The sequence below is a fragment of the Camponotus floridanus genome, unplaced genomic scaffold, assembly GCF_003227725.1.
Source record: "Camponotus floridanus strain SB8 unplaced genomic scaffold, Cflo_v7.5 scaffold134, whole genome shotgun sequence".
Lineage (NCBI taxonomy): Eukaryota > Metazoa > Arthropoda > Insecta > Hymenoptera > Formicidae > Camponotus > Camponotus floridanus.
In genome coordinates, this window is record NW_020229253.1 from 764,796 (window position 1) to 791,184 (window position 26,389).

The following is a 26,389-nucleotide window of genomic DNA, read 5'->3' on the forward strand; positions in this document are numbered from 1 at the left end:
GGCAAAAAAATTCTTGAAAATCACGTAATTTTCCCTTTCCCAAGTAGGCATAACCCCTTAACTCCATAACATAAACTTAAATTTCAGTCAACGCACAGAAAAAATTGTAATGTAAAGATATGTCATGTGCGGTCGAAAAGCACAGAAAACTGCAAAAATTTATGCACGTAGATATCCAGAGCGAAGACAGCCACATCACAATTTTTTTATGAGGCTGGAATCGCGACTATTAAAATATGGACAATTCAGACCTATTAAGCCTGCGGGTACATATTCATGTATAAGCTGTTTTGATAATGCAAATTTAAATATTATGTTCTTTTATCATTATTTTCATTATCTCGCACAGAACGACTACCGCGCATAAATACCGCACAGATACAAGAAATAGTTACTAATGACCCGACAATTAGTACACGAGCCGTCGCGCAGTATGAAGGAGTCAGCCAGACATCGGTATGTAGAGCCTTAAAATCGGCTCACTTTCATCCCTACAAAATCACCCTGACTCAAGAATTGCAAGTAAATGATGAACTTCGCAGATTGAGGTATTGTCGATGGCTTCTTAATGTGAGTGAGGAAAATTATTATTTTCCTAAATACATTCTGTTTTCGGACGAATGTATTTTCCATAATAATGGCAACGTCAACTGCCATAATTCACATTATTGGGCCACCGAGAATCCTCACTGGATGCAGCAAGCGCATACGCAAGTCAGGTGGTCAGTGAACATTTGGGCGGGTATTCTTGGAGACCGCATCATTGGGCCACATTTCATTCATGGTAAAATCGATGGTGACGAATACCGAAGATTTCTCAACAATGAACTTGTTGACTTGTTGGATAATGTGCCGCTGGAATTACGTGCCAACATGTGGTTTCAGCAGGATGGCCATCCTGCACATACTGCCATGGCAACAAGAAAATTATTAAATGAGAAATTCGGTAAACGTTGGATCGGACTTCAAGAATGGTCACCGCGTTCACCAGACCTCACACCGCTAGACTTTTTTCTGTGAGGTCATCTTAAGCAGCAAGTTTACGCAACGCGATCTGCTAGCGCTCAAAATCTGAAGGATCGAATTATACGCGCTTGCCGTGCAATAAGTCCACAGGTCTTGCGCCGGGTGCGTTACGCAATCTTGAAAAGGGCAATATTTTGTGAGAGGATGGAGGGGGGTCACTTCGAGCATGTGCTGAAATAAAACTATGATAAATTAATGCCATGTTATGCACGGCCATATGTTGATGTAAGTCCTTATCTGCATGTGCTTTTACGCAATTTGACATTAATATATCTGTTTGAGCTCTACATAAAAAAATAGGTCTTAAAATATATGTGGTACAATATAGCTCCAGGCGAAAGTCCACTTTAAAAAACTTAACGCGCCATTAGTGGTACCTCAAAGGTGGTGTGGAAGTCCACTGTTATTATTATTAATTTTCTAAGTTATAACTTTTGCATTCTTAATATCTACAGCAGAATATTTCTTGTAGAAAGTAGAATTACGCATTTCTTTATAAAAAAAGAATACTTTTGTATCTTTGACCAATCCAACTCTTTTTATCCGTTAAAATGTTCTGCGTAAGAATGAAAAAAATCGCCGTCAAATTCTATACATTAAAAAACCATTAAAAAAATCGTATTAAAAAATACACGAATGCAAAAGATATTTCTTTTTACGCGGCAGATACGTTTCACAATAATAAGAAATCGCGTTATTAGAAAAAAACCGTGTAGAAAGAAAAATATGTACATAAAAGAGTTAAATATATTAGAAAAGTATGCATAGAATATGTATATTATTTGATTCACAGTATTTAACTCGCTTGTACGTTACTGCAGACACGGTCGATCCAAGCAGTTGTCATCTATGAATTATTCAATTGATTACAGTTGCAGTCGGTAATTGATCTCTAATGGTAAAAGGTTGTTACAACCATTATGATTCACCCTGTATATATTTATATCAATCTAATAAAAAGTTGCGATTTTTATTTGATATTATACTGTTACGCCCGCGGCGAGGACTTCGATAAATATCGAAGTTGCGCACGAAGAAATCGGTCGCTCGCGAGTCGCGCGAAATAAAGAGACACTTTTAAAAGAAACTTGGAACTTTAATGCATAACACAGGGAAACACAAACGGTAACACAGAACGGTAATACACAAAATTAGCGGCTCGATACAAATTCGCGTCCGCGCAGCCAGACAGTTGGAACCGAACTCAGCTGACAGTCGTAGTTTATAAACAATCTTCTTGCCGACGGGATCCGGACAACGGCAGGGCCGTGACGACTCGGGTGCGCGCGTAACACTGCCCCTCCTCTTCAAGATTGTCGTCCGACAGTCAGCAAGGGGCTCGATGACCATCGTGGACTTCCAGAAATCTCGAACGATATCCTGCTCTCCTTGAGCTGCTGCTCCCGGTTACCGAGCATCGTTCCGAACAGGCCCCAATCCACCGGGCAGGCGCTCCCAATCGATTCTTTCCAGAGAGCTGGCCAGGCTCTCAAGAACCGACTCCAGGGCAGCCTCCTATTCCAGCCATCTTCCTGTTCCCGGCGCGAGTCCTTTTCAGTCCTTCTCCTCCCGTGACTTTCTTCGGACAAGAGGGGGGGTATCTACCGTGGACCCGTCGTCCAAAAGGACTCCCCAAGTCCCTGCCTCGGCATTCGCCCTCCAGCCCATGGGAAAACCACGGCTCAAAAACCGTGGACGAGGCAGTCTTGGGAATTTTCGTTGTAAAATCTCCATCTTACGACTCATGTCAGGTTCCTTTTTCGTTCAGAAGACTCTCTCTCCTGTAGCATAAAATAACAAGAAAACACAAGAAACTGAGAAAAACAATAACTTAACAACAAACTTAAAAACAATATTTTAATTCCTATCGGGTTTTCCTCTTTTTCGGGACAATCTGCACGGTAATGTCCAGCTTTCCCGCAAAGCCAACACTCTTTCGTGCCCTTTTTCTTCCCGTTTTCCTTCTCCTTACTCTTTCTTTCATGAGTTAGCGCGTCCCCCTTTCCTTTTTCAAATCGCCTTTCGTAATCCTTTTTCCTCTCAAAATTTTCTCCCTGGATTATCTTTACGGCCTTCCCCCTTTCTACAGCTAGTTTCAGGGAAGATATTCCTTCTAGCTGAAGGGTCCTCCTCACGAATCCGTCGAGAAGCGACGAAACAAATTGTGCGCAAGCAATTTTATCTCGCACCGCGTATGAGCATTCGGGGTAGGCCAAACGGGCAAGCCTCTCCAACTCCGAACCGAAAGTCGCGTAATCCTCCCAGAATTTCTGTTTTCTATTCGTGAATTGCGTATAGCAATGTTTTCTATTCGTGAATTGCGTATAGCAATTCTGGGACAATTGCCCCTCACCAAAACGCAATTCAAGCTTGGATTTTAATTCCCCGAACGAACAATTCTCTAAATCCTCCATTGACTCCAAAACAGAGCGCGCTTTTCCCCTCAAACACGACGCTAACACCACGGTCTTCGTCGTGTCGTCCCAATGGTTCGCGCGCGCTATGAGAGAGAATTGCGAGAAAAATTCCCGCAACGAAACTGTCCCATCGAACGTATCCGGCTTTAACTTGTATCCGGTCTCGTTACGTATCTCCGCGTCGCGACTTTCCCGAGACCCCGATCTAAACTCGAAAGGACTTAGCTGTGAAGGCTGTAGCCGGCTCCCGCGTAGAAGCTGGATCTCTTCGTCGTGACGGCGCAGTATCGCGGCGATCTCTTCCTCGCGTCGCGCTTGCTCCTCGCGCATCCGCCTCATCTCCTGCAGGACGGTGTGCAGAGCAGAAGATTCCGTCGCCGCTGTCTCCGTCGCCGCTGTCTCCGTCGCCGCTGCCTCCGTCGCCGCTGCCTCCGGCGCCCGCGGTTCCGCCGTCCGCCCCTCCGACGGCGGCTCAGACTGCTCCCTCCTCCTCCTTTTCGCGGCTATTGTCGCCATCACTCTTTCACGTTTGTCGATCACTTTCTCACAATTATCCGTTTCGTCCGTCCGATCCCGGACGAGCCCCCAAAATGTTACGCCCGCGGCGAGGACTTCGATAAATATCGAAGTCACGAACGAAGAAATCGGCCGCTCGCGAGTCGCGCGAAATAAAGAGACACTTTTAAAAGAAACTTGGAACTTTAATGCACAACACAGGGCAACACAAACGGTAACACAGAACGGTAATACACAAAATTAGCGGCTCGATACAAATTCGCGTCCGCGTAGCCAGACAGCTGGAACCGAACTCAGCTGACAGTCGTAGTTTATAAACAATCTTCTTGCCGACGGGATCCGGACAACGGCAGGGCCGTAACGACTCGGGCGTGCGCGTAATAATACGAATTAAATTTGATAATTTCTATTAAATAAATATAAAAGTTAATTAACTTTAAGGGGGCAAGTAAATTGCATGACTTATGTTTTATTTGGAGGACGTTTTCAAGATCATTTGAAGGTCAATCTAATTTTTTTTAAATAAAAACCTACATTTTTTATTTTGTACTCTTATTCCTCGTAAAAAAATAACTTTTGTAGGAACCATTTTTCAATTTACCACATGCTGTAAGTTTTACAGATATTTGAATAGTGAAAATTGATAAAAGATAGTTATACCGTACTGTACAGTACTATTTCATAATCATTTACTGTACATTTGTATTAACTATCAAAAGAAAAAAACAATTCACATAATTTAATTAGAATGTAATAAATGTTCAAAGTCATGTCCTTCTACCTCAATGCACATTCCAATTTTTTGTAGAAAAGATTGATGTGTACATAAAAGTACGTCTCTTTTAATATTTGCACAAGCATTTTGTATGCGCCCCATGTTTTCTGGAATCGTTGGTACATCGATATAAACTTTGTCTTTGAGATAACCCCATAAGAAAAAATCTGGGAATGTAAGTTTAGGAGATCGAGCTAGCCAAAGTACTGGATCTTCGCGTTCTATCCAATGACCATTGTAATTGTGATTTAAAACATATCTAGCAGTACGTAATTTTCATTTTTCAAATATCTGTGAAACTTACAATATGTGCTAAATTGAAAAATGGTTCCTACAAAAGTTGTTTATTTTTTTACGAGGAATAAAAGTACAAAATAAAAAATGTAGGCTTTCATTTAAAAAAATTAGATTGATCTTCAAATGATCTTGAAAACGTCCTCCAAATAAAACATAAGTCATGCAATTTACTTTCCCTCTTAAAATCAATTAATTTTTATTTAAAATATTTCTTTCTTCAACGCTTCGTTTTTGAGATATTTCGCATTATCAATTTAAATGTCCACCCTGTATATGTTACATTTTAAATACATATAAATATAAAAAGAAGTACACGGTAAAAAACATTTGGTATTTCTGTTAAAATTTTTTTCTCTTGTAAAAACTTTTGTTAAATTTTCACATACTGTTATGTTAATGTAACATATTATCATTGCGTTATTTTGACATTTCTGCGTTGAGTTAATATTCACCGTTTCTAAGTTAAAACAACACAATTAATATGTAAATGCACGAATTTTTGATGAAATATGTTGTATGTTAAAATGAACAGATAAGTTGTGTTATTTTTCTCTCTATAACAGTTATGTCAAATCAACATATCTCTTCTGTTATTTATCATAAAAATGTAAGAATAACGTTTTCTTTTAATTAAATTTAACATTGTAAATATGTTAATTTAACATAAACTTTATTTCCAGATAACGTTTAAGTGTTACACTTTTGTGTTAATTTTTAAACATATTACTTATGTTATTTATTTACATACTTGCCTTCTGTTAAATTAACATTAGGGTGAATAAATTAGGACATGTAAAATATGTTAAATTTAACACAAAATATTTGCTGTGTATATACATATAACAGAAATATACATGTAGATAGTATAAAAAAATTGTGCCATGTATTTATTATGAATCAATGATTATATAAAGTTTACAAAAATCACGAATCTCAAACAAGTGATATTAGTGATATTTAATATAATATATATAAATAACATATTAAATATAATAACAATTTATTATACAGGGTGTCCGTCAATTTTCGACCTTAACGAAATAAAGAAGTAGATTGGCTCAAATTAAGAAGGAATGATCTGTATTGTTTTGGGATTGTCGCAATAATTAACGAAATATTAAATAAAGAAGATCGGCCAATCTGCGTGAGTAGAAGCGCGCGGCGACGAGAGTCGTCCCACTGTAATCCGATACTACGTGCGCGGCGATCGGGTGGGCGGGTCGCTTTCCGAGACATGATGGTGGTTTGCGATATATCAAAATACCGCGCCGAAAAATGACCCGTCCTTTTGTGCTGACATGTGGAAGGTGGACACATAGGTGAATGATCGAATGCGCTGATATTAGCGATTTTAGTCAGTATGGACGATGAATATGTTGAATATCGATGCTCGGCATGTAAGAAGGCAATAAAAAGTTAAGTAGTGACGTGTAAAAAATGTGTTAAACTCTTTTACCATCCGGGATGTGTAAGTAAACATAAAATTTATAATAAGAACTATGAATCTGTGCCATGTCAAGGTCCGTTTGAAAAATTTATGATTGAAAGTGATAAGGAAGGAGACATGAAAAAGACAACATCATAATCGAGAAGTTTCAGAGATAGACTGGGTTCAACAGGATTTGCGGGAGTACAACACCAGGCGGAAGCAAAACAACAAGTATGAATGGATTTTCAAGTATTGAAGTAAAAATAGATTGGATTGTAAGAACAATGAAAGAAATGAAAGATGAAGTAGCATGCAAGAAAGAAGTTAAGATGCTGATTAAGGAAGTGATACAACAAAAATTGGGAAATATTAAACAAGAGTGGATGGAAGACTTTAGAAAAATGATAGGGATCTAACGCTCCCCTTGAAAGAGCACAAAGAAGCTATAGTGAAGTGGTGAAAGAGAAGAAGAATGAAAATATTATAATTATTAAACCTAAGATGCAACAGGAAAGTGAAGCTACAAAAAAAAAATGATAAAAGAAAAAGTAGATATCAAGAACATAGCTGTAGGAATAACAAAGCTAAGAAAAGGAAGCAAAGGAATAGTTATTCTGGGTTGTGAGATAGAAGAGGAGATGGAAAAATTAAAGACTACGGTACAAGCCAAGTTGGGTGAGAATTTCAAGGTTACGGAGTCACCGCAAATAAAATCGAAGTTAAAGATTGTTAATATTAGTGAAGAGGAAATAAAATTGAATGATGATAATTTAATAGATACAATTAAAAAGCAAAACAAAATGGCGGCAGATGAAGGAATTCAAATGAGAATTCTGAAGAGAATAATTAAAGAGAAGAAAAATGATGATAGTAAATCCCGAAAAAGAGGAAAGGAAGAGGGTTCTATTATTATAGAAATAGATAAAAAAACATATGAATTAATATTAAGTAAAGGAAAACTAAGTGTAGGATGAAATAAATGTCCTGTGTTTAATCATGTTAGTGTTAAAAGATGCTTTAAATGCTGGGGTTATTTTCATATTGCGAAAAATTGTACTCGAGATCCCACAAAACATGCCACAAATATGCCGGAAAACATAAAGCACTTGAATGCAGGGAAACTAAAAAGACATGCGTAAACTGTATGTTTAAAATTCAAGCATACGACTTGGAGATAAGTGATGAGCACGACGCTCTTGATCCGCAATGTCCATTCAGGAGAGCGATACAGGAAAAGAAAAGGAGAGCCGGCTGGGAGGATACGAAATAGCAATCACAGAAGAAAGAAGAATTAATATTATATACAAATGCGCAAAGTCTGTTAGCACATAAAGATGAGATACAATCAGATTATGAAGAGATTGAATCCTGCAATTGTAGCATTATCTGAAACGAGATTGCCTGCCGAAATTGAAGATAGTGAATGTTCCAGGTTATAGTATAATTAGATGCGATGCAGAAAATAGAAATACAGGTGGAGCAATTTTATATGTAAAATACGACGTTAAGTATGAAACATTATTGACGAAAAAAATAATTTCGAATTGCTGGTGTGTTGCAATAGAAATAAAAGAGAAAATGTATAAAGGTACGATAATGGTAGTGTATCATTCACCGAGTGCATCACACGCTGATTTTGTTAGATTTTTAGAGGATATTAACAATAAAGAGAGATTGTATGGTATTAGGAGATTTTAATATAGACTTAATGATAGACTCGTTCTAGAAATTGCAAAATCTAATGTTGAGTCTAGGTATGAAACAGTATGTTAATAAACCGACGAGAGTTAGAAAGGATAGTCAAACAATTATTGATCTATTTTTTGCTAATAATAAAGTGCAATTACAGGTAATTTATGAACCTAAAATAACAGATCATGCATGGCTAAAAATCATTTTATATTTAAATCAAATTAAAAGTAAGTATAGAGAATTTATTGCCAGAGATTATAGTAAATTTAGTATAGATGAATTTATTAGTCTAATGGAAAATAGAATGGGGGAAGGTCAAGATTTGGAAGTAAATAGGAGAGCGAAAAAATTTGTTGATAGCATAGTAGAGGCACTGAACATTATAGCACCTAAGAAAAACTTTAAAATTCCAAAAGTTTGGGAAGGGAAACAATGGTTTTCAGATGATATAAGAGAAGCAGCAAATAAAAGGGATGAAGCATATAATAAGGCAGTGTACGACAATATGGAACAGAATTTAAAACTGAAAGAAATGCAGTAGTTAAATTAATCAGGGAAAAGAAGAAGGAATACTATGAAAATATGATAGATAGTAATAAAGAAAACCCTACGAAAATGTGGAAAACTTTAAAAGAATTAATTAGAGGTGAATCAAGGGGTACAAAAGACGTAGATAATATAGATTTTGAGATAGTAGACGACATTAACGGATGTAACATAGCTGATAAATTCAACATATATTATGTACAAAGTATTATTAACATAGTGAAATCTATAAATATTGATAAGTCTGCGGGTAGAAGAATTATTTTTGTTATTGAAAATACAGGAATTATAGAAAACTTTGAGATGATTAATGTATAGGATTTAGAGGAAATTGTTATGAGACTACCAAAAAAGAAAGGGACTGAAGAAGGAATATCTAGCGATTTATTAAAATTAACGTTTAATGTAATAAAAGAAGAGTTTGTTGAAGTAATAAATAATTCTTTGAGGGAAGGTTGCTGTCCAGAGAGTTGGAAAAGATCAACCGATAATACCGATTCCAAAAATAGAAAAAGCTAAAAAAGCAAGTGAATATAGACCTATTAATATGCTACCAATATATGAGAAAATGTTAGAATTAGTGGTAAAGAAGCAAATTGAAATGTATCTGGAAACTAATAGTATTATAACAGAACATCAATCAGGTTTTAGAAAAAAGTATTCGTGTGAAACGGCAATTCAAACTGTTGTTGATGAATGGAAATTAATAGTTAGCAAAGGAAAAATGGTTGGAGTAGTATTTATGGATCTTAAGCGAGCTTTCGAAACAATAGATAGAGAAAGATTAATAGAAAAATTATATCAATATGGAATTAAAGGGATGGTTTTAGAATGGTTAAAATCATACTTAAATAATAGAACGCAACAGGTTCGTTTTAACGATAAATGATCTAAATTAATTGCCACTGAATATGGAGTATCGCAAGGATCTGTATTGGGACCCTTGTTATTTATTGTATATATTAATGATATAATTAAAACTTGCCCTGAAGGATGTAGTATAAAAATGTTTGCGCATAATACATTAATATATGTAGCTGGTGAAAGTAGTGAGCAGTTAAGTCAAAAATGGCATTTAATATAGTAGAAAAATGGATGAATATAAATAAGTTGAAAATGAATGTAGGAAAGACAAAATATATGATAGTTAGGAGTATAAAAAAGGATCTGAAAGGAAATATTGTATTGAAATGCTTAAGTGGAACTGAGATAGAACGAGTAGAGGTAATGTAATATCATTGTAACTATATGTTAAAAAAGATAGGAAAAAACGAGTTTTTTTAAATAGAATAGGAAATTGTATATCAACACATACTAGATGTATTTATATGTATTGTATATAAGGCAATCATAGCACCTCACTTCGAATATTGTGCAACGTTGTTAATAGATATGGGAGAAACACAACTGGATAAATTGCAAGTAGCACAAAATCGGGCAATGAGAGTTATTACAATGTGATAGGTATACCAAAGTGGAATATATGCTGTAAGCGTTGCAGTTCATGTCCGTAAGACAGAGGCTATATTATAATGTATGTTTATTTATTTTTAAGATTGTAAAGAATTTGCTAACAAACCAGCTACGAAATAGACTAGAAATAGTAGGAAATGTAAGTGAAAGACAAACGCGACATGCCGAAGATATTGCAATACAATTTCGCAGAACAAGAAGTGCGCAAAAGAATACGTTTTATGAAGGAATGAAATTATATAATATTTTACCAGAAATATTAGAAAAGCATCGAATCGTTCAAGCAAATGTTAAAAAAAGGAATATACATATATTTTATTTAATGTTATTTAATATAATCTAAAATTGTATACTACAAATAGCTGAGAAAGCTAATAAAAATTAATCAAGCAATCAATCTCGCTCTCTCTCTCTTTCTCTTAAAATATAACATAAGTAAATAAAAAATAATATGAATAATAATATAATGAATAAATGACAACATTTAAGTTAAAAAATTTTTAAAAGTAAAGTATATTTACTTTTAAATAAAGTATTATTTATAATATATTACATAACAGAATTATCTTATTACACAATTTCCATATTTATATGTGTAATTTTATGATAATTTCACATACAATATACATGCAATTTGAACACAATTTATGAATATATTTCGCATTTTATAATAATTTAAAAATTTAACAATTGTAACATATCCACAGGGCACAAAGACGTCTAAAAGACGAGTAAAACAGGATATATTTTCGTCAAAGACGTCTTTTAGTTAGAGACAATAGTCGACGAAAAGTCGACTAAAAGTCGGCTCATGACTCGAATTTAGTCACTAATCTGTCAAGCCAAAAAATGACTAAAAGATGATTAAAAGACGACTAAATCATATCATAATTTTTAAACGAAACATATATTTCAATCCCTAAATAATAATATAGTTTATCTATTTCATATAAAATTTTACATAAAAATTTTGTATAAAAATTTTATTTATAATTTATACTTGCATATTGCACTTTACATCTTAAATAGATAATGAAAAATTATTTTCGTTTATTCGCCGGACATTTACTTGTCCGACTTATAAAATCAATTTAATATCTGAAACCCGTGCTTTAGATCAGAAATTAAATTGAACAATACATATTTAATCTTATTTGTTATCTTTTGCAAACTTTATATAATTCTCATAACTGAAACTTAAATACGAGAAAAATAGCGCATCGCACTTCGCGTAGCGGTAAACGAACGAACTAATACATGCTTGCGTGCTTGCGAGAAACTTTGACTTCCAAGACCGGACATCCAAATTGTGGACGTCCAAATATTGACGTTCACGGCTGTCTTAAATCGGATGTACGATGGACGTTTATTTTATGTCCATGGACGTGCGGACGTAAATTGGATATAAAATGAATGTCCATAGAATGTCCTGTGTTGTCTGGGTTTGAACGTACAAATTCTAGACTTTAAAAGGTCGACGAAAGGATGTCTTGTTTTAGTCATCTTTTCGACATGACGAAAAGACATCTATAAGACGTCTTTTTCGCCATGTCCAAAAGTCGACTTAGAAAAGACATATTTTCGTCGTCTTTTAGTATTTTGTGCCCTGTGGGTTTGTTATCATTCGTACGGCGACACTCGAACAGCGAAATAGTAATGCGAAACATTTCGTATAATTGTTAAATTCTTTTTCTAAACGCGATCACAACTAATATCTAAACATAATTAGCTATGACTATTAATTAATATTTAATTAATTTTTGATAAACAACACGAAATTGTATCACGATGATAAATCTTTATGGAAGAGCAATTATTTATTATTACAAGTAAAGATTAAAACAAAAAAAATAGAAACAACTTTTATTATAGTTTTTCGATTATAGATTCTTATGAATAATAATTATTTATTTAATACTTACGATTAAACATTTAAACTTTAAATTTTTCTAAAATGTGAACATAAATTAATTATTAATGAAACGACTGTTATCTCACAACTTTATTCATTTAATCTTTTGATTCTTATGATTCGTATATTATACAGTGTATAATACGCGTATTATTAGCATACAGTAATACGCATTGCTATAGCGAATGATTTTGGTCTCGTGTAAAGGTCATGTTGCTCTCTTATGATATAATAAAGTATATAAGTTTCGTATGATTATTTTGCGATCGAGAGTCTCGTGCAAAGTGCACTACGTATTCAATTAACCATAATTAAATCGTATTTTCGTGAGTGAGTGAATGTCAGGAAATAACGAAAGATACGTAAGAGAGGAAAAGCATCAGATGTAACGTACGGAATAAAACGAAGTAACACGAAGTAAAACAATCGAATTATATATGCAAATAATTAGCATAAAAGGCTCCGTAATAAATTGTTTAATAAATAATTAATTTTAATCAATAAATTAAAATACTTCTATAATTTAATACTCGCGTTAATGTATATTTTATAACATATAAAATATTTTGGCAGCAAATTTTCGATAACACGACGTTCGATTTTAGCAATATAAAATATAAATAGTAGCGTACTATGTTACGGCTTTGTTATCATTCGCACGGTGACTCTCGAGTAATAAAGTAGTGGTGAGAAACACTTCGTATATACACTCCCCAGCAAAAAAAGCGGTACACTAAAAATTTAGGAAAAATTTACCAAACTTCAAACGCTTGTAAAACAGGAAATATTTATGATACGGGGGTGTTTAAAAAACGAAATTAAAGCTTGAAGCCAGTACTTTGAGAAACTTTTAATGCCGATTAAGTGGCGTGCTTAATTTACTAATGATTGATGACAGAACGAAAACTTGCAAAATCGATAAGTACAACGTGCAGTTTCTAGAGTTGTGTGGAGTGAAGCAGTTGACGTAACTCAATGAAGTAAAAAGCATGTGAAAGTTCGAAATTTTCCCTTCAAAATGCGCTTTTGCGGAACTCGATACAATAATTTTTCGCTAAGTTATGCCAATCTGAAGAAAAAGTGTTTTTTACGAGATAATAATGAATTATGAATTGTAATGCCGCCGTTATGAGTGCAAATCACCACAATTCTGTCCAAGCCATGTTGTTAGTCTGAAAACATATCAGTGTGTGTGTGTGTGTGTGTGTGTGTGTGTGTGTGTGTGTGTGTGTATTTGCACACCACAAGGATAAGGACCCCGTGATTCGTCAACTCCACAGTATTTAAAGACTCCAAACCCTCCTTATGGTGTGTGTGTACGTGCGCGCACATGTGCACTAATAATGGGTATGACTTCCTCGTGCGCGTATTACTTCATTCATACGATCAGATACTGTCTCAAGCGATTGTTCGGAAACACTTTAAATACTGTGAGAGTTGACGAACCACGGGGTCCTTATCCTTGTAGTGTGCAAATACACACACACACACACATACGCGCGCACACACACACACACACACTGATATGTTTTCAGACTAACAACATGGCTTGGACAGAATTGTGATGATTTGCACTCATAACGGCGGCATTACAATTCATAATTCATTATTATCTCGTAAAAAACACTTTTTCTTCAGATTGGCATAACTTAGCGAAAAATTATTGTATCGAGTTCCGCAAAAGCGCATTTTGAAGGGAAAATTTCGAACTTTCACACGCTTTTTACTTCATTGAGTTACGTCAACTGCTTCACTCCACACAACTCTAGAAACTGCACGTTGTACTTATCGATTTTGCAAGTTTTCGTTCTGTCATCGACCATTAGTAAATTAAGCACGCCACTTAATCGGCATTAAAAGTTTCTCAAAGTACTGGCTTCAAGCTTTAATTTCGTTTTTTAAACACCCCCGTATCATAAATATTTCCTGTTTTACAAGCGTTTGAAGTTTGGTAAATTTTTCCTAAATTTTTAGTGTACCGCTTTTTTTGCTGGGGAGTGTAGTAATTATTTTACTAAACACGATTACGATTAGTATCGAAATATAATTTGTTATAAATATTAATAATTAAAAATTAACTTTTGATAAACGACATAAAACTATATCGCAACGATAAATTTTAATCGAATCGTAATCATTCATTACCGCGATTAAAAATTGAAACAGGGATATGTAAAAGGGGATAAGAGAATTAAACATATTATGATCTTTTGATCAACGATGCTTATTATAATATTTCTATAACAATATTAGAATTAAATATATTTCGACCAATGCTTTAAATTTTCTCAATCCTGATTAATTAAACAATATACAATTTAATCGAGAATCGATTTAATGTGATGGGAGGAATCCAACATATAAAATAATCACATCGATGTTTGCAATCTTTACGGACAATAATTATTATTTTAATACTAGAGTCACAAATATATTCAATCCGTCTTACTTTATTATTCTACTTGACAATCTAAATATAATTTAGGGGGGGGGGGATTGTGAAAAAACACAAAGTAAAACAATCGAATTATATATGCAAATAATTAGCATAACGAAAGACTTCAAGATGAATGGTTTAATAAATAATCAATTAATCTTAATCAATAAATTAAAATATTTCTATAATTTAATATTCCGCGCACAAATATTTTATATTACAGAAAATATTTCAGCAACGAAAGACTTACCAATAACACCGTGTTCGACCTTGATAAACAGTATCGCGCTATTGTTAATACGTGACACGACTTTATTATCATTCGCACAGTAACCTTGAGTAGTGACGAGAGAGATGTTTCACATATTATCAAATTTCTTCTTCACATAACTTTGACGATATAAACAGTATTGTGAGTTGTAATGTTTCTGACTTACGATCATTCGGTCAATGACTCTCGAGCAGTGAGGTAGTGATGTGAGACGTTCCATTATATTATCAAATTCTTTCTCTAACTACAATTGCAAGTGCAATGAGGAACTTTTTATAAATGAGTGTAAGTGCAACGTGGAATTCAAATGATTGCAACCAGAATTGGAGTGCCACGAGGACAAAGTAAAACAAAAGAAAAAAAGAAGGTCTTGAAAATGGATGGATCAATAAGATGTAAATAATCAATATTTTTATAAGTTATAAAACTTATATAGTATAATACAAAATTAATGATATATTATATTATATATAAAATTATATATAATATAACCCTCCCATGGGGTACACCTTGTCGCGATGGGAGGGCTTAGTAGTTGGATGGTGCCTTGAGGTTTATTTTAAATTTTACAATTTATGTTAAATCTTAAGGTGCCTGAATGGGAAGCTAAGTACCCTTTCGCGTCGTCGGTGCTGTCAACGTGCCGCGGATGGCAAGCGCTTCGTCAACGCGTCGCGTTAGATATATATTAATATGTATTAAGAAGTACGTTATATATTTAATTAAAATTTTTTTTACTTTCTTGTTTTATATTAATTTTCAGTTTCCAATTTTTAAATAAATTTTTAATTTTTTAATATTATTATTTTTGAAAATTAAAGCAACTATTTTGTATAACAATGTTTTCAAATAAAATATTTCTATTTAACTTGTACAAGTTTTCTTCCTTGTACTTCTATTTATCTTGTACAAATTTTTATTCTTAGTTGGCGCAATTTTTTTATATCACTATTTTTGTAGACAATATGACAGTTGGATATAATTAGTGCATGAACTTGGTGCCCTTTTTTTACCTTTATTAGTGACTTGACATTTAATATTTCGAAGTTATATGTTCTTTTTCTAAAATATTCTTTTTCACAATGTTTGTACAGTTGCTAAAGTTGTGATTCAAATATTTTCATATAATTTAGATATAACGCCAAGAGACAAATAGGATCATTACTAATAATACGATTTTGGTTAATTTATCTATCCAGTACAATCTGTAATACATTAATAATCGATGATTTTTCCTGCGCAACGTATATCTTGCAAGAGTGAAAATGTAATTAAGAAAAATTTGAATATTTTGAATATTTTGAAAATTGTAAGACTTACCTCGATAAACGTTTTCGGGCGTTATTTAATGTATCTGGATTGTCTTGCAAAATATATTTTCTAATTCCTAACATATATTGATGTAAATACGCATCCCAATCTAAACTTCTGATATCTACACTGAAATCGTTACAATTCCCCGACGCTCTCACACATTTTATTAATTTCATCATGTTATCAGCGTAGAATTTCCATTCCTTCGTCCTGAAGAATTCTGTGGTTTTAGCACCGCGGTCGAAACGTTTAGCAATTTCCATCATTCTGAAAAAAGTATGAAAGAAGAAAAAATCCTTTATTCGAAATTTATTATTATAAATATAATTTATTTTCGCGTGTATAGTTAAAACAAGAGCACTTACATAGGTTTGCAACCTTGGACCCTTAATATAAGATCTAAGATAAATGCAGGTAAGAAGTGCAACATAACTACTATGATAGTGTGAATGAATCTATTTGTCCTAAGCGTATAGTTTGGATACCACATCACGTATTTCGATGGGAATTTTATAGCATACTTGTGGGCAAGATATACGAATTCACTCGATCTGCAAGAAATCACATATTTTTTTAAGTGTCTCACTATGTTCACAAAATCATATTTTTCCTTATTGCTTCATTATGTCCTTATCGCTTCCAGTTTCTCAAATACTTACGTGATCGGATGCAGTGAACTGCTAGTGCAATTATAAATCTTTACGGTATCGGAACGTTGCACAGCGTTATGCCAAGACGCGCATATTAACGTATTGACAACAAAGTCGAGAGGTATAATGTCTACTACTAAATTTGCATTACCTATGAGGCTCCTAACAGTACCTCTACTTGTCTCCGTCATTAGACCTATGAAATAGAATGACAGAACATAACATGTATATAGAATTGATATTAATATAGAAAAAAATTAATTCATTGTAAATGCGGTTTATTTTGTATACTTTAAACTTTAAATATTTTTATTTTTTATTATATAAAAACTCATATTTAGTAAAATTCTTCGAGTTAATGTCACGGACATGTTATAAGAGGGATTAATTATATATTTCGTACTTCTCTTTCCTCTTTTATATCTCTATATAATTTTCTATATAAAGAAATTTGGTTCTAAAAATTACATAATCAAATATAAATATAATAAAATATGTCTACATATTATTTAAAGAAATGGGAAAAAATTGCTTTTATATTTACAATCTTGTATAAATTTATATTAAAATTATTCTTTCATAATTCTCAATTATTCTTATTATTCCTTTTTATATGCATATTTTATGTATATTTATATTTGATTATACGTATATAAACTTTCTTCGAGTAGTGTTGCCACCAAAATTTCAATCAATTTTCAATCAAATTTTTAATATAGAATATACCTGTAAGACCGTTAACATTATCTATCCATCCTGGAAACGGTTCTTGATATGCAGCGCAAATTATACTCGGTCGTACGATCGCGATTGGTAAGCCGATCCCCTTGGACAGTACAATCTGCTCTGCCAAACCTTTGGTCAACGTATAAGTATTTGGATGATTACCGATCAGTGTCTTCTCTATTATTTTCATCGTCTCATCATCCAAATTTTCGCACATATCAATTACTGTGTACGGTTTTATCTTTGTGCTGTAACATTAACAATATGTATCATTATAAGAATATCTTTCTAATGTGTTTATTAAATACATATTTATTATCGCGCGTCGAAAAACGAATTTAATTTTATAGAATCTAATTCATATCGTGTATAAAAAATAAACAAAATATAATAACAAAAATATATATAAAAATATACAAAAAATATATATATATATATATATATATATATATAAAATAGGTCATTAAATATTGTGTGTTCTAATAATATAATTTTTTGGAAGTAAATAATTTTATTAAAATATATTTTATAAAAAATTTTTATTTGTAAAATGTTTGTACCTTATTTTAGTATAATTGAAAACTTACGTATATATCGATTCCTTAATTTCTCGTCGATCGGCGTTACTGTAAGCCGTGCTAACGTAAATAATGCTAATAAGGTTCGTCATGTGTCTGCACAAATCTAGCATACGATCTGTGGCCCTTGTGTTTACATTAACGGCTATTTTCAATGGCTCATTAAAACGTACGGTGGCCGCAATATGAAAAACAATGTTAACTCGCTGTATTAACATTTCCTTGTCTTTAAGCTGAAGTCCCAACTCCGGCATGCCCAAATCGCCCTTCACAGGAAATATCTTATTTAAGACGCCAGGACATTCCGTTCGTATCGAAAATCTGCAACAAAAAAAACCGTTATTTTAGAAAAAAATGTGCATTTTTTAACTTATAAATATAAAGCAACAATAAAAAATCTACTAGATCTAATTTTTTTAGAATTTTAAAATTTTTATATGTGTTTTTTTCTATGACATACATTTAAATGGTAGTTTAATTCTATTAACTTGCACTTTCAATGTATTCTTTATTACTGTATTTATTATAGTCTCGACGCAATTATTCAATTCTTACATTCAATTATGGAAATCAAATCAGCGACATAGCGCAAAATCATTGATTCGATAAAAAAAGAAAACATTTCATTTAGCTTAAAAAAGATATATATCTTCTCGAATAATCTTGCAATGTGATAAGTATATATTTATACAAACAGGATTTTCCAATAATTTCCTGAAGCGTTCTTCGATAGACTGATTTCTTTTTGGACGAATTAGAACGAAAATTGTGGCCACACAATGACACGAGCGCAGCAACTTTTCTAGAAGGGCTTTCCCTAAAAAACCAGTAGCACCGGTTATAAAAATCTCCGTTTCAGCGAAGAATGTGTCGATCGAATGAGTCTCATTGTGTGCGTGTCCCGAATTGGTTTGTGTATCCGTTATTCCCATTTTGACAGGTGTTTCAAATTTTACGCAGTATCTATAAAAAAAACATATTAACATTAAGAAATAAATTATATAATCGATAGCGCACAAACATGAAGTTTTACATGTACAGAGATTTAACCGTTTTCTTAATAAAAGATACAAATCAAATATTCAAAAATCAATGGGCAGAAAACCACAGCACAAAGACAACAATGGCTGCGTTCAGCAAGAAAAGCTGCTTTGCAACTGTTGTAAAATTCGTGAATCTGATTGATATATACTCTTAGATTCAGCCAAAATTAAGAGCATACACCAATCAGGCTCATGAATTTTACGACAGTTGTAAAGCAGCTTTTTCTGCTGAACACAGCCAATAACGCAAAAACACAAAAAATTGATGACAACAAAAAATTTTACAATAAAGAATTATATTTAAGAAGATGTTTTGTTAAGAAGATGATTTAATATTTAAAGAAGGACAAACGTTTAGATCCGATTCTGAATAATTTTCAATGTTTTGCAAATTACAAAAAAAGAACGTAAACATAAAGCAAGGTCAAATCGAGAAAGAACAGATGGTCATTTAAATATATTACAGAAAAAAGAGGGGGGAAAAACGCACAATCGCAAAAAGAATGGTGACATTATGAGACGTACGCATAATTATAATTTTCCAAATAAAATTCTAATATAAATCTCACAGAAACGAAGATCGCTCACCTATGATATTGAAGCGTAGAGAGCGTGGTTGCAAAAAAAGGGCTGGTAACAGGCAATCACGTGAAGGAAGCGTGTACAGATGAACCTCTTGCGTGATGGAGGAGACCTAACAAAGGCCCAGATATGTAGCTCCAAATATTAAATGGTAAAAAACAAATGACCAGAAGAATATAAGTAATAAAAAATGTTCTATAAAAATAAAAACAAAGGCAAAGCAACACGCACCGCAAAAAACGGGATTACACAGAATACCAAGTAAGAGAAAAAATAAATTAATAAAAGTCATAAAATAAAAGAAGAATAAATTAGCACAAATTAAAAAATAAAGTATAAATACCTAAAAATAAAAAATGATATATACAGGGTGGGCCATTTTAAGTAATCCACTCAAATATTTCGAAAAATAATGAAAAATCAAAAAAATGTTTCAGATAAAAGTTGTATGGCTTGAAGGGGGCCATCAGATAGTGGCAATAATTTGACCTTGGAGTCATTTGAAGATGACGTAAAGGTAACCTTCAATGTCTTAAATGGAACTCCCTATTTTTTATTACATATTCGTGTAGCTTATCTCGAGAGCTTTCCAAAACACTATAATAAAGTATTTCTTCATTGAGTACTTTTCGAGTTATGAGGCTTGAAATCATTTCTTAATTTTGTATAAACCGTAAAATATCTAGTAAACCATTCATTTTTCGATTATCTTACCTTCATACTTTTATGTACAAAATAATGAGAGGAATCAATTGGTGTAAAGAAAACATACAGTTGTTTCAAAGAAAAAATATGTAATTGTTAATTGCAAATTACATATTTTTTCTTAAGAATAACTATGTGTTTTCTTTACACCAATTGATTCCTCTCATTATTTTGTACATAAAAGTATTAAAGCAAGATAATCGAAAAATGAATATTTTACTAGATATTTTACGGTTTATACAAAATTAAGAAATGATTTCAAGCCTCATAACTCGAAAAGTACTCAATGAAGAAATACTTTATTATAGTGTTTTGGAAAGCTCTCGAGATAAGCTACACGAATATGTAATACAAAAATAGGGAGTTCCATTTAAGACATTGAAGGTTATCTTTACGTCATCTTCAAATGACTCTCCAAGGTCAAATCATTGCCACTATCTGATGGCCCCCTTCAAGCCATACAACTTTTATCTGAAACATTTTTTTGATTTTTCATTATTTTCCGAAATATTTGAGTGGATCACTTAAAATGGCCCACCCTGTAGGAAAGTCGAAAGAATGCAAAGATACAGGGACTCGTAAAGAACTGACTTCGAGAACATATCTGTGGCAACTGAGGTTAACGTGACAATAAGGAAGGATATAAGAACCGAAAGCGAAGCAACTCAAGGCAGTAACAGGAAGATGATAACACAGGAAAAAAAATTTGAAAGAGACAGGACTCTAAGGCTGGGAAAATTTATTGATAATTAGAAAATAGGATTTGTCAAAGAGATTTGTATCAATCTGAACATTAATGCCATTGTTTTGATATGCATCATTTCAGAAAATAATCTTCTTCTGTAGGAAGGTTCTTCATCCAAAATCAAGATATTATCCCAATCAAACTTATGACCAGAAAGTCTGTGAAGAAATCACCGATAATGAGTATGAGCTGAGAGTCTGTATTGATATTGGCCTTGTGTTCTTTGATCGTAATTAATTGTCTGCTGGTTTGACTTACATATGATGCTAAACAGTCATTTCATTTAATTTTGTAAGCTATGTTCAAATGACTAAATTTGGGTAGAGAATCTTTATGTAATTTAATGAAATTATTTAATTTATTACGCACAGCAAAGGCGTGAAATTATTTAATTTATTACGCACAGTAAAGGCTGATTTTTTTAAATTATTGATAACAGAAAGGAATTTATCAGAAATGACTGATATATAAGGAATGATAAAAAAGAAACGTGGAAGAAAAGGGGTGAAGAGGGGAGGGAAGAATTAGGAGGACAACTATCAGGAAAAAAATTTTTAGAAATGAGCGTTCATAATCTGCGGATGATAGAATTGAAAATAAAATTCAGGGGATAACCGTTGGACAGAAGAATGTTAATAACTAACAGAAAATATTTTTCATAGTGTTGAGGATGTGATAGATAAAACACTCTGTCAGTCAAGCCAATGATAACTCTTCTTTTATGTGAGATCAGATGTTGGGAGAAAAATTGAGAAACTTCCCTGAAAACGTACGTTTATGTTTACGGTACCAGTCAAATTCGATAAAATTATTGTTAATGGTGATAGAAACATCCAAAAAAATAAGAGTATTCTCATCCGCAATTTCAAGTAAACTATAATCGTTTGTGAAATGAATTAAACACATGCAGAATTTTTTGACAAAAAGCGGAAGGAGCTACTAAAGCTATGTCATCCACATAATAGATCCATCTAAAATAGAAAGGGAAATGTAAATCAAGAATGGAGATCGCTTTCTCTCCTGCATTACAATATCAGCTAATATTGGAGACAGAGGGGAGACCATGGGGGTACTGAAAATTTGTTTATAAATGATGTCATTAAATTTAAAATATATAGAATTTAATACGAGATTAATCGCGAATAGAAATTCTCTGTAAGGAATGTTAATTTTTTTGTTAAGGAATTGCCAGCGTTTCAAAATACCTCTTATAACTAAATCTGTCGGAACGTTGGTAAATAATGAGACAACGTCCAATGATAATAGTTTATCGTTTTTGCGAGATTTATATTAGAATTTTATATGCAAAATTATAATTATGCGTGCGTCTCATAATGTCACCATTTTTTCTGCGATTGTGCGTTTTTCCCCCTTTTTTTTCTATAATACATTGAAATGACCATCTGTTCTTTCTTGATTTGACCTTGCTTTATGTTTGCGTTCTTTTTTTGTAATTTGTGAGACATTAAAAATGATCCAGAATCGGATCGAAACGTTTGTCCTTCTTTAAACATAATTCTCGATTATTTACGTTTTATATAAAATCCCACAGGGTACAAAGACGTCTAAAAGACGACTAAAACTGGACATATTTTCGTCAAAGACGAAACTCTTTTAGTTAGAGACAATAATCGACGAAAAGTCGACTAAAAGTCGGCTCATGACCCGAATTTAGTCACTAATCTGTCAAGCCAAAAAATGACTAAAAGATGACTAAAAGACGACTAAATCATATCATAATTTTTAAACGAAACATATATATTTCAATCCCTAAATAATAATATAGTTTATCTATTTCATATAAAATTTTACATAAAAATTTTGTATAAAAATTTTATTTATAATTTATACTTGCATATTGCACTTTCCATCTTAAATAGATAACGAAAAATTATTTTCGTTTATTCGCCGGACATTTACTTGTCCGACTTATAAATCAATTTAATATCTGAAACCCGTGCTTTAGATCAGAAATTAAATTGGACAATATATTTTGAAAATACATTTTTAATCTTATTTGTTATCTTTTGCAAACTTTATATAATTCTCATAACTGAAACTTAAATACGAGAAAGATAGCGCATCGCACGTCGCGTAGCGGTAAACCAACGAATTAATACATGCTTGCGTGCTTGCGAGAAACTTTGACCTCCAAGACCGGACATCCAAATTGTGGACGTCCAAATATTGACCATTAACGGATGTCTTCAATCGGATGTACGATGAACGTTTATTTTATGTCCGTGGACGTGCGGACGTAAATTGGATATAAAATGAATGTCCATAGAATGTCCTGTGTTGTCTGGGTTTGGACATACAAATTCTAGACTTTAAAAGGTCGACGAAAGGACGTCTTGTTTTAGTCGTCTTTTCGACATGACGAAAAGACATCTATAAGACGTCTTTTTCGTCATGTCCAAAAGTCGACTTAGAAAAGACATCTTTTCGTCGTCTTGTAGTATTGTACCCTGTGGGTAATGACTTTAACAAATAGAAAAAATATAAAAGTATTTTAAATTGTAATTTGTATGTTGCAGATTTACTTGAAAAATTAAAAACACTTAATTAAACATTTAAATAAAAAACTATAGTTTTCTTTGTAAATACAGAATCTTTGTAATATTCTGATTAAAAAGTTTATGTATTCTGGTAAAACCAAAATTATAAAGAGTTTTTGTACAGTCTGTAATGTAAGAGCGTGTACAGGTTAATGTGTAGAAAAATTTATTTTTAATGATTTATAAGTACATGGATTTGTTGTACTACATGAGAAGAAAAATGCTATTCCATTAATAATGAGTCCAGTCACCACCGGCATTGATAATTGCCTGACATCTCCGAGGCCTTTCCACTAAGTTGACTGCGTATTCGTTCGGTAAAGACCTCCAAATGAGACGAATTTGTCGTGTCAGCTGCTTCAAAGTGCATACTCTTTTTCCTCGAAGCTTGTGTTTGAGATATGCCCACACATTTTCAATGGGATTTGCATCTAGCGATTGCGATGGCCAATCAAGTGTGACGATAAGTAGACTGCTCTTTCCACTCGGTGCAAAGCTTGCTCCAGTGTGGGTCGTTGTCTTCCTGTAAGATCCAGTCCTCGTTTTTTTTTATGAAACATCGTTCAGCAGTCGGCAATAAACACTTTTCATAAATTTTAAGCATTTTCGGACCATTTAAATTGTATGTAATGCTCCAAAATCCTGTTTTGAAAAGCAGCCCCAAAGATGAACTTTTACAGGGTGTTTAACAGTCCGTTGTATTAATCTATTGGTCAAGGTTGACCAGGAACGTCGGATGATAATATATTCCCAAACAGAAGCTTCGTCCGTAAAGATCACGTTGCTCCAATCTCGGTCCAAATTCTCCTTTGCCCAAGCGAATCTTTTCATCACATGTTTTTCGCTTAACAGTAGTTTCTTCATTGTGCTTCGATATTTGATGTTATGCGCAAGGAGATGGGTTCGAATAGTTGTATGTTATATTTCTACACCCTTCTGTTTTAATTTTGCTGCTCTTTGTCGCAATGTTAAGGTCGGGTTCCGCTTAAACAAATTCGCAATTTCTTTTTCCATGTTCGGCGTCACTTTGCCTATCGAGCCACGTTCTAGCAAGTCATCGACATTTTTGACTTCTTCTTATATTGCTGAACCCACTTAGCGACGAACGATTTTGACTTTCCCATGTATTTAGCAGCCGCTACATATGACATTTTTGGTCCTTTCGGGTGGGAACAAAGGAACACAGCCTCATAGCGCGATGCGTATGCGGCACTCATGGCGGTTAACGTGTTTCTCAGATAAGAATTCGACACCAACTGAATCTTTTGTGACGAAGCATTCACGACAAAGATTCCATCTATCGACTCACAAAAAAACTAGAACGATATTTGAAGCCAACTGCCATTTATGCCGTACATGCTCTTACTTTACAGACTGTATATATGTATAGAATAGGTATAAAGATGTATATCATATTGTATATATATTTTTAACTATTATATTGCCAGTTATTCTGCTAGTTAGCAAGTTTTGCCCTGCTTATAATAACTTAATTAATGATATATGATCCAAGAAATGTGACAATAGCCTCGTTTAACCAAAAGGATAACGACCAATGCGGATTTTCATAATAAAAACATTCCTCTACTATTTTATGGGCTACGAAGCGGGCTACTTGAATTTTCTCGCAATGGGATCTAATTTTCGATGGAAAATAATATTTGTTGCTCTAAAAATTTAAATAAATGTTTCATATAGAATGTTTATGTATGTTAAAAATACTGTGTTTGTAAGTTTATAGTTAAATAATTCTATGAATTAACATATTAAATACATATTAATGTTTCATTTATAATATTTACGCGCAGGAATATTCATTGTGAAACAATGTTATTTGCTTCCACTATGTATAAAAAAATTTATAAATTTGATCTATAAAATCTTTAATATAATAATATATAATGCCTTATTTAATTTATAATTTATATATTAATTTATAATTTATAATTTTTTATAATTATAATACATATGATATTTAATATGATATTTTATTATAATTTTTCATATAAGTAAACTATAAAGATAAGTAAACATTTAGATATGTTTCGCTCATTGTCTTATAAAATTTTATTTATTTTTTAAATATATTTAAATAATTCAATATTCAAAATAATCGAAATATTCGAAATATACTATTCAAAAAAGGGAGGGCTTCAGTTGCTTACATTCCCGATTGTCTATATGTTATTATTACACACACGAAAAAAATAAAGAAACGAAAATACGATTGCACACATGACATTATTGCACACATACACATTGCACACATGACACTATTGCACACATACACATTGCACACATGACATTATTGTTCACATGCACATTGTACACATGACATTATTGCACATATAAAATAAGAAAATCATATTAACACTTTGCACACACGACTTTATTACACACATGCTCATTGCACACATGAAATTATTGCACACATATAGATTGCACACATGGTATTATTGCGCACATACACATTGCACACATTATATTATTGTACACATGCACGCGTGATATTATTGTACATATGCATATTGCACACATAAAGTGCAGAAACGTTTATTTTTGATACTTTAATTTTAATTTTCTTCTTAAATAAATAATATTTAAAATTTCCATTTAGAAAGATATTAGAATTCAAAAATATTTTGGACTTAGGACTATATTTTGAAACAGAAACGAATTTTGCTTCGTGTGAAAATC

The 26,389-nt window shown here is 32.8% G+C and overlaps 1 pseudogene; it reads right to left on the reverse strand.

Moving 5' to 3' along the window:
• Positions 1–15,920: 15,920 nt before the first annotated feature.
• Positions 15,921–19,838, reverse strand: LOC112637134 (annotated as a pseudogene).
• Between the last annotated feature and the right edge of the window lie 6,551 nt (positions 19,839–26,389).